Source organism: Arvicanthis niloticus, chromosome X (assembly GCF_011762505.2).
Source record: "Arvicanthis niloticus isolate mArvNil1 chromosome X, mArvNil1.pat.X, whole genome shotgun sequence".
Taxonomy (NCBI): domain Eukaryota; kingdom Metazoa; phylum Chordata; class Mammalia; order Rodentia; family Muridae; genus Arvicanthis; species Arvicanthis niloticus.
The window spans coordinates 70,218,300-70,228,001 of NC_047679.1; the positions used below are offsets into that span (position 1 = coordinate 70,218,300).

General features: G+C 37.0%; 1 pseudogene; it reads right to left on the reverse strand.

The window, feature by feature from the left end:
- Positions 1-1,768: 1,768 nt before the first annotated feature.
- LOC117695650 (small nucleolar RNA SNORA17) lies at positions 1,769-1,872 on the reverse strand (annotated as a pseudogene).
- Positions 1,873-9,702: the final 7,830 nt, after the last annotated feature.

Genomic DNA, 9,702 nt, shown 5'->3' on the forward strand with positions numbered 1-9,702 from the left:
TGGAATTACACTGTGACTCTCTTCAGACATCCTGTTGCTGTCTTCTGTCAGATAAATCCTATAGTGCTTGGGTGCATATCTGTTTCCACTCTTGAGGTGCCAGGTGCACTGCTGGCATGCTGTTCAGGGGAGGCAAAGTACAGTGCAAAATTGAATTCCTCAGTCCATTTTTTTCTGGGTGTGGTAAACAGCAGAGTCTGTGGACACACTGACATACATCTTGGAGTTAAGAATTTGGGGTCACTCTTGCCTTAGGGTGTCCATGTGGCAGAGAAGGAGGAGAAGGCTAGAAACAAGGGTAGAACCTGATTTGGTTCCCAGTTTTATTCCAAATGAGTCCTGAGAGTACAGAGTGGCTGGAAGTGAGAAAGCCTTCCCTGGGAAATTTAGTTGCTGTGCTTTATGATGAAGGCCTCCCCTCCACAGCAATTCTTGATGAAAAATCAGATTCACCTTTGATTTTGACTGTTAATATATTCATCTTAAGGATTAAATACATTTTGTAGAAAGGAATGCCTAGGAAGGGAAGCTCATTGGCTTAATATTCGGGGCCCATCTAAATTCCTCATTAGTGTGGAGAACTTCAAGTATTCATACTTTGTGACTGATTGCTCTGGTCCTCTCTGTGAGGAGTTGTGGTTACTGTGTTTTAGAGCAGGTAGAGTTAGGCAAGGAGTTGACCCCACTCCTACTATTCTCAATTCTGAGATTCATGAGTTTTGGGCTCCTTCAACCTTAAAAGTTCTCTGGTCTGTTGTCACGGTTCACTTGCCTCACACTGTAGCTTTGAGTCTGAAAGATTACCCACTACACACCCTTCACAAGTTCATCAATGGGGTAGGTGTTGGGTTGGGCCAATTCAAAGCCATGGATCTGGGCCTGAGATATTTCTGAGCTGGTCACTCCACCAGGTTGACACCTCCAGGGTAAGCTCTCCCATCCAATGCATCAGCCAGAAAGTGGCAGAGCCACTTCTCCTCTGAGCACTCTCATGCTCTAGGGACTAGCTCATCTGCACTCCATGACATTAGGGCTACCTTTCCTATGCTGCAGCAGGCAAGGTGTGTGGAAAGCTCTTCCACTCTAATGCCCTAGGACCAGTGAGGTGGTTTTAATATGCTTGTCCCATGGAGTGGCACTATTAGGAGGTGTAGCCTTGTTGGAGTATGTGTGGTCTTGTTGAAGGAAGTATGTCACAGTGGGGGATGGGCTTTGAGAGCTTCCTCTTAGCTTCCCCAGGAAGCCAGTCTTTTGTATGCCCCCAGAACAAGATGTAGAAGGACTCTCAGTTTCTCCTTCACCATGTCTGCCTGGATGTTGCTGTGCTTCTGCCTTGATGATAATGGACAGAAACTCTGAACCCGTAAGCCAGCCTGAATTAAATGTTCTCTTTTACAAGAATTGCCTTGGTCATTGTCTCTCTTTACAGTCATAGAAACCCTAACTACAACAGCCCAGATCACCTGGGACCCCCACAACAAGTGCAAGCTCTTCCCTGTTGCTCAGGTGAGGTATAAGGACCACTCTCACACGGTAAGTTCTCCTGCTCTTATAACCCAGAAAAGTCCAGCCTCTCAGCTGCTACAGGTGTAGAAGTCTAAAGGGAAGGAGTGTATCTCTCCCTTCTCATAAATGCCACCACACAGGTCACAGAAGTCACAGCTGTCTCGTCAATACACATGCTCTTGGGTCAGCTCTCCTACAACTTCTACAGCCATGGCCAGCTCTACCAAGCTGACCAGGCAAGATCTAGGGCCCACTCTCCTGAGTGCTGCAGTAGATGAGCAGCTCTCACTCTGATGCTGTCCTGTTTGCCACCTACTGATGCACAAGTGACACAGCAACTACAACTGCATCACCTCTGGAAGTGGGTAAATTTTACTATTGTAATCCATTCCAGAAACATAGAATGGAAAACTTTTGTTCAAAACATGATTCATGAATATATACAAAATGTGCTAACTTTGAAAGGATCAATGAACAATATTGAAAAAAGATTATGTGAGTTTCAAAGTCGGTGGGAATCTTTAATAGATGGTTATGTGATGAAAAGAGAGAACAAATGAAATTGAGCAGAGATACCCAAAATAAAGAATGTATGAAAAACACATTAAAATCTATGACTTTGTTATCTACTTCAAGTACTCTCTTGAAAAATAATAGGGGCTCCAGAAATTTTTCATTAGATAACGGCATTTACTGCTCTTTCAAAAGATCTGAATTTAGTTCCCAGAACCCACAGGATGGCTCACAACTGTCTACAGTTCCAGTTCCAAGGGCTATGACACCCTCATCTGTCCCTCTGAGATACCCACCATACAATGGTACATATGGATACATGAGTACAAATATTCATACATATGAAATAAAAATAAATAACACTTTAAAAAAAAAAAAACGAATGAAAACAGTTTCAACAGAAGTAATTAATGTGTCAAAAATGTTGCTTCCAGAGGCCATAAGTTATAGAAAAATCCAGTTCAGGATCAAGTATTTTTTACTATGAAATATTGGTCTCTTGGGGAAGTTGCTGATGTCTCCAAACAATATAGGCAATTTCTATTGATCTTGGTTGTCCCCCAGAAATAGATTGTAATTCTCCATTGTACTACACACTTTGGTTACTGGAAACTGAGATATGAATTTAGGGTTGAGAAAAAAAATCATTTAATGCTGGTAATCATTAATGGTGCTGAAAGGGCCTTGCAGGCTATTGTAGGAGAAATGCCAATAATAGACTTACTCAGCTGTGCGCAAATATTAAATCAGCAATTTTGACAGTGTTTACAGTAGTAATGATATAAGATGAGAAGGAGATTGGTTACACATGGTGAGGTAGTTAACCAAAAAAATATATTTAGGATAATTATCAATGTGTTTTCTACAAAAACCAGGAGATTGCAACTGTCAGAAGGAATAAAACATTACAATAACCTGAGTAGTGTTTATATATGTTTTAGATTCAAATAACATCTGTGTTTCAGTTATATACAACTAAATATCATTCTTCATTAAAGGAAACAAAAATATCCTGTCAATATTTTAATACAGATATTGGACATGGAGATTTCAGGACAAGCTTCAGACACTTTTTTTTTCAGGGAAAAACACACTCATGAAATGATGGAAGCAGAGTCTATGTAACATGCAAAGCAATTTGAAGGGGCTTGTATTATCCAAATCAGTATCAATTGAATTATTGGACCAAGAATTATAAACAGCAATTTTTGAACTGGAATATATTATTTCAGAACCATATATTTTGGAGACATTGTCACACTATCTAGGTTTGAGTTGCCAAAGTGGACTTGAATTCTTAAACGCCACCTGCTTCTGCCTGCTTCCCTGGATTTGATTTAAAGATATACCCCACCATGTCTCATTTCAGTAGTACATCTTAAGCCACTAAATCTATTGTGAACTACCAAAATCATATTTATAAAATTCTACATGCTTGATCAGTGATAGATTATATATATATATATATATATATATATATATATATATATATATATCCTATCTACAATACCAAAAAAAACCCTAAAAGTTCACAATTAAACATTTTTTCTTGAAATATTATTGGCAAATTTATTAAAGTGAATATCATTACTACAATGCCAATTAAAATTTCATGTCACTTCATTAGAAAAAATGAGAATAAATAGTAGTAATTTTAAATTATTACTGCCAATAATATGTGGATTGATTCCAGTAAAAAACATCAATCAAACTCAAAGAAAGTATATAATAAAATGTAATTATTCTTTACTCTTGAAATGTGTCAAGAAAGGATATTGGAAGAAAGGTGTGAGCGTATTCTAAAATGACAGAAAAAATGAATATTTTATCTAAAATAAATGTGTATAATATTCTGAAACAGACTCATCAAATCTAAAATGCATTATTTTGTTAATTAACAAACCTTCAAGGAATTTTTGAGATAATATGGTCTTATACTATTGTATGAATTTTATAATTTTGATATATACATTTGATATATCTAATTTATTAATATTCTTATTTATACTAAGAATGTTTATACACATGTTTGAAGCAGTATTGAAGAGGTCATGGCCATTTATCATTGCATGCACAATGGAACCAGAGAAAGGGTAAGTTGTAGTTTAACATATATCTGTAAGATTAAGATTGCTTCAAAGTTTTAAAATATCACAAGTAACAGATACAAATAGATTTACTTATTCTTTTCTTTAAACATTGATAAAACATCGCAATTGCTCTAGCTTCTTATTTTATTTTACTGTATAATAAAGAGAATAAATTCACGTTTAACAATTACAGAAATAGGATATTAAATATAGTATTTCATAAGTTTTTCTTATAAAAAGAATAAAAACTAAATTTACTGTTTCATAGTTTTGTTCGTTCTTTCTTTATATTCTTGTTTTAGTAAATTCTAGTTCTTCCTATTATAATATGTATGTATCTTAACATAATTACTTTGTTTACCATAAATTTAGTTTTTGCAGTCTATATTACAATTCCAGAGAACCTTTCCATTAATGATCTAGATTTATTTTCCAATTTTTATTGCATTAACTGTATTCATTATTTATTTTTTCAATAATGTTAATTCTACTCAGTGATTCATGTTATTTGTTATTAAAACACCTGGAATAATTATTGTATATTATATTATTATTTATATGTTATCAATAGCTATGTAGTAAAAAAGTAGGAAAAGGAAGAAAGGAAAAATCTTTTAAAATTAAAGGTAAGGCTGAGGGATTTAATTTAGTATTAGCTCTTGCATACAACATACATAACCCAGAGTCTTTCTCTAGGACCTCATAAAAGAAAAGTAATCAGAAATTAGTTATTTAAAGTAATGTAGTATAAGGTATGAGATTCTCTAGAAAAAAGATAAGAGTAAGGCATAACTAAACATAGAAACATCCAGGAGTAAATAAATAACAAAGCTGTTTTAATAAAAAAAAAAAAAGCCTCATTCCACTGAGCTCATAACTTTTATGAAAATGACTCTTACAAAGATGCATAGCATCTTTTTGTGTTCTTGACTAATCTGATGTGAACTTTTTATGACTTTGCTTTGTGGAATTATGTTGTGGTATTGTTCTATTTGACAGCAATGTTGTTATTTAAAGAAACAGATGAAATAGTATTCTTTGATATTAAATTTGTTGAGATTGGACTGTCTGCAGTACAGTGCTCTCTCTGTGAGGAGCCATTCAACATAATTTAAAGTACTTTCCCATAGCGAAATATTTTCACATACAGTTATATTTTATTTTTTTGAACATTATGACTCCAACATCTAGTGCTTTAGCCATAAATGTGATAGCCAAGGACAAATTTGACTTGAATGATAAAATAAAGTTCTAAAATGTATAAGGTTGAACAGCAAGTATTCATCCCATTAATATTCTTATCATATTGTATTCAAAATTTCAACATTATCTATGGAGACATGTATATATACTCACAAAGGAAAGCAATCCCATATTATATAAACCAAATTTTTGATTGGTCCAAAGGCCAAATTTGTGATCCCATAAGAATTTTGCTACAATTACTAACTAAACTATAGAGAAGGATCATTATTTTTACAGGAAGAGGGATAACAGAAGATTCTTCATATGCCACATACCAGTACTAAAATGATGATGGTTCACAAAAGCTGCATTCCTGGAATTCCCTGTGCAACTGTCATGCTACTCAACAATCTATACAGCCTCCTCTCTTCTTCAGTAGTTTGACAAATTGGCAGAACAATCTCTTTCCAGTTATTGTTTATTTCTTCAATAGAAATTGGGAAGGGACCATTAAGAATCTTCCAGGTTTTTTGTTTGTTTGTTTTGTATTGTTTTGTTTCTTTATTTTTCTATTTATTTAATTTTTCTATTTATTCATTCACGTTATATCCTAATTGTAGACAGCCCCTCTCCCACCTTCACTTGCAGTACCACCCTTAAAAATATCTCTCCACATAACTCTCTTTTCTTCTCCTCAGAGAAGGGGAAACCCCTTTTCAGGACTACCATGCCCTGGGATATCATATCATTTTCCACTGAGGCCGACCCAGGCAGTCAAGTTAAGGGAAAGGGATCCAAAGGCAGGCAGCAGAGTCAGAGATAGCCTTCACTTCAATTATTAGGGGTCCTACATGAAGAGTAAGCTGCACATCTGCTCCAAATGTTTAGAAAGCCTAGGTCCAGCTTCTCCATGGTCTTTGGTTGGTGGTTCCATCTCTGTGAGTCCCCATGGACCAAGGTTAGTAGATTCTGTATGTCTTCTTGTGGTGTCCTTGACACCTCCAGTTCAGAGCCTGACATGGTCTTTGTGGGGGCAGAATGACATGGTTCTTGCCATTGGAACAAGGCCCCATGTTACCCACCAATAGTGTCGATGGCTGTTGTGGGCATAATGTTTGTTTTTCTAATAATGTACATATTTTCTGGACCTACTAGCAGTGGAGCATTCGTTCGTTCCAAGGAGTGTCCTCCCTGTTAAGGTGAATGATTCCATGATAATTAGAAATAGCATGAATCCAGGAGTCAAGCGTGTGGCTGTGTCTCAGCAAAATGGTAAACACTGGAACCTTCAGGACAGATTTTAAGGCTATGGGGAAAAGCTCTAAATACATGAATTCGAAAATATGTACTTTCTCAACTATGCAAAAATATAAGAATGCAATACAAATTATGAAGGGCTTCATGAATCCTAAGGGACAGACTTAGCTCTATTTGTAGAGAGCTTGTGAGAAAGATACAATAATAGGCAGATAAAAATGAAGGCAGATTCCTGAGTTCATCGTCAGCCTAGGACACAAAGAGTCCAGGCCTAGATGTGGTGGAAATTGTAATTTCAGGGCAAGGTCTCACCTTACTAGTTTATCTTCTGTGCTTAATGGCAGTCTGATCTCTGAACACTTGCAATTTTAAGAAAAAATATGTATCCTTGCTGTGTCCTTAGAATCAAAGTGCTGGGGTCATGAGATGTTGATCCATAAGATAATCAGAAGGAAAACCTACAGTAAATGACTGGATTGATATGTGTAATAAACAAAACAAAACAAAACAAAAAACTAGATCTGTGTTCTGCAGAGGATGAGCTATCCAGAGAACTTTTTAGGTTAAAAAGAGAGAACTGCTTGGAGAATGGACACACATACAAGAAATCATGAAATGGACAGAAAGCTCTCTTAAAGAGCAAGCAAGCAGAAAATAGAAATATAGAGGGAATATAGAAAGAAAACAGAACAGAGAGAAGCGGATTGAAAAATCAGTGTCAAGCAGAACACAAATAGTCAGCTTGGATCCATGATTTAGCTTCAAGTCATTCTGATCGCCGCTCCCAGACACCCCTTCTCTCAAAACCCCTCTCCAAGTCAATGCTGGTCATTGGCACTCCAGCTTCTTCTTCACTCTTCTTCTCCACTCTTCTCCAAGACTCTCTTGAGTTTCCTGTTATATGTGGCTGTGGGCCTCTGCCTCTGTTTACATCTGCTGTTAGATGAGTCCTCTCAGGAGATATTTAGGCTAGGTTACTTTCATACATGTCTTTCTGGATCTGGGTTACTTCACTTAGAATATTTTCCAGTTCCATCCATTTGTTTCAAGTCATTGAAGGACTAGGCACATCCTCTCTAACTGTAGCCAGAAAAGACAGCCCAGCTAGGAAAACAAGTTCCACAAGCAGGCAACAGAGTCAGTGACAGCCCCCACTCGAGTTATTGGGGGACCCACATGAAAATCAAAATACACATCTGCTACATATGTGCAGGCCACATAGGTTCTGCCCTTTATTTTCTTTGGTTGGTGAGTCATTCTCTGGGAACCCCACAGCTTCAAGTTAGCTGACACTGTGTTCTTCTTGTGGAGTTCCTATTTCTTCTTGGTTTCTTAGTCCTCCCCCTAACACTTCCATAAGAGTTCCTGAACTTCCTCTAATGTTTTGCTGTGGTTCTCTGCATCTGTTTCAGTCAGCTACTGTGTGGAGTCTCTCAGAAGACAATTATACTAGGCTTCTGTCTGAAAGCATACCAGTGTATCATTATTAGTCTCCAGAATTGGTTCATGTACATAGGATGGAACTCAAGTTGGGCCAGTCACTAGTTGGTCACTTCCCCAGTCTGTGTTCCATCTTCACCCTTGCACTTTTTGCAGTCAGGACAAATTTTGGGTCATAGGATTTATGGGTAGAATACTGTTCTTTTCTTCCACTGGGAGTCTTGCCTTATTACAGGAGTTGATCCCTTCAGGCTCTGTATCCCTCAAAGCTAAGAATCTCAACTTAGGGTCATTTCTTACACTTTTTGGAGCTTCTTCTATTCCGGGTCTCTGGTATGACCTAGAGATGACCCCCCTCTGCCCTTTGCCAATTTCCACTCACTCTTCTGACAGCCATTTTCCCGGTTCTCACTGTATGAGATCCCACCTATATTTGGTTCCACATACCCACTCCCACCAATTTTCAGCCCTCCATTTACCTTCAAAGACTGTGTTATTTGCCCTTCTGAGTAAGATTTAAGCAGTATATTTTGTTATTACCTTATTTCAGGCTGTGGAATGTAGCCTGATATTCTGTACTGTATGGTTAATAATCACCTATAACTGAGTATATAGAATGCATGTGCTTTTTATCTCTGCTACTTCACTTAAGATATTATTTTATAATTCCATCCATTTCCCTGAAAATTTCATGATGGCCTTGGGGTTTTTGTTTTGGTTTGGTTTTTTTGTTTTTTTATATTTTATTTACATTTCAGATGCCATCCCCTTTCCCCATTTTCCCTCCCTAGAAAACACCTATCCTATGCCCCCTTTTCCTTTTTGCTTTTATACATTTTTTAAAAATGTTAATCAAAGGCTTTATAAGTTTGGTAATGCTCAATCAGAAGTGTAACCCAATACCCAACCTAGATATATAAACTATCTTTGACTGGTGGAAACACGTAAACATCTGCCTCCATGCCCCCCCTTCTCCCTCTTTCTCTCTCTAATCATTTAGCTCCAACCTTCCTGTTAAAATAAAACTTTCCTCTCAAAATGTAATTAGAGCATAGTTATTCCTAATTGTACCAGTGAGGTACAAGATAGTCCTAATACCCAGTCCATCATTTTGTTGACTAACCAGAACTTCTGTCATCTGTCCTAACTAAAGCACTTAATTTTGAACCTGGCTTTTTTTCTTGGCTTTAGAATGAATGTCAGATGAAAACCATCCATTCAGATCTTTTCTCTCAAAGTAAATAGCCAGGATTGGCTATGAGACTATAGGTCATCAACCCCATCAGAAATCCAGAATGACTGAGTTAACTGAAATTATGGGAAGCACAAAGCATAGCTTCTAAAACATAGCCAATTTATAGAGACCGCTGAACACCTGGAAAGCACCTATACAACCGAACCTTGGAGCATCAAATCTTCAGCCTTCTGGCCCAGAATCATCTGACAGACCTTAGTGATGCAGAATTATTAAGGGATGATTACTCTGTCTAGGCAGATATAATCAGTCGACTATTCTACAAGTATGTCCTTTTCTGGACAGTAATTTATCTGTAGATGGAAAGAGGTAATTCTTGCCTAGTGGCTGTCACCGCACAACTGGAGTATCTCCAAGGATGCTCAATTTCTTCTTAGAATCCATGACAGGAAGCTGTCAGGAGCAGACAGGTCTCTAATCAAAATGAACATTAATATAGAAATATTTGTAACCTCA